This window comes from Cynara cardunculus (genome assembly GCF_001531365.2).
Source record: "Cynara cardunculus var. scolymus isolate 2C chromosome LG 3, CcrdV1, whole genome shotgun sequence".
Taxonomy (NCBI): domain Eukaryota; kingdom Viridiplantae; phylum Streptophyta; class Magnoliopsida; order Asterales; family Asteraceae; genus Cynara; species Cynara cardunculus.
In genome coordinates this window covers 26527940-26528511 of record NC_037530.1, presented here as the reverse complement: position 1 = coordinate 26528511, position 572 = coordinate 26527940, and positions in this window count along the sequence as shown.

Genomic DNA, 572 nt, shown 5'->3' with positions numbered 1-572 from the left:
TATATATATATATATATATATATATATATATATATATAGGCGAGTTACGTTGCAAACCGCTCAATTCATGAAAACTATGCAAACCGCTTTCGACCAATAAGAAAATTCCTTTTTTTTTCTTTAATTTTAATCAATAAGGGTGTAATAGTCATTTCATTGTATATTGATTAATATTGAAAGGTAATAAATACTGTTAATTTTGGAAATGTAATAATGGAAATGTTTCATGAAGGAGGTAAATCATTTTTTCTTAATATAAATGTTTTACCATTAATATGTTTTATTATTTTTTACCATTATATTTTATAAAAATATGAATTTTAAAAGTAATAGAATATGAAATCTGTGTTCTGTTTTATTGAAAAAATATATGTACATTAAGTAATGAAACTAATTCCATGTTCAATAATGACCAGCAAACAATTTCACAATATTTCGGAACGTTTTATGCATGAAAAACGTTCAAAAAAAATATTCAGTTTTCAAAATGTCTAATTAGATTTTTAAAAATGTTTCAATCTTTAGATGTTTCATCGTTCAACACTACATGACAATCGGTATTTCTTTAATGG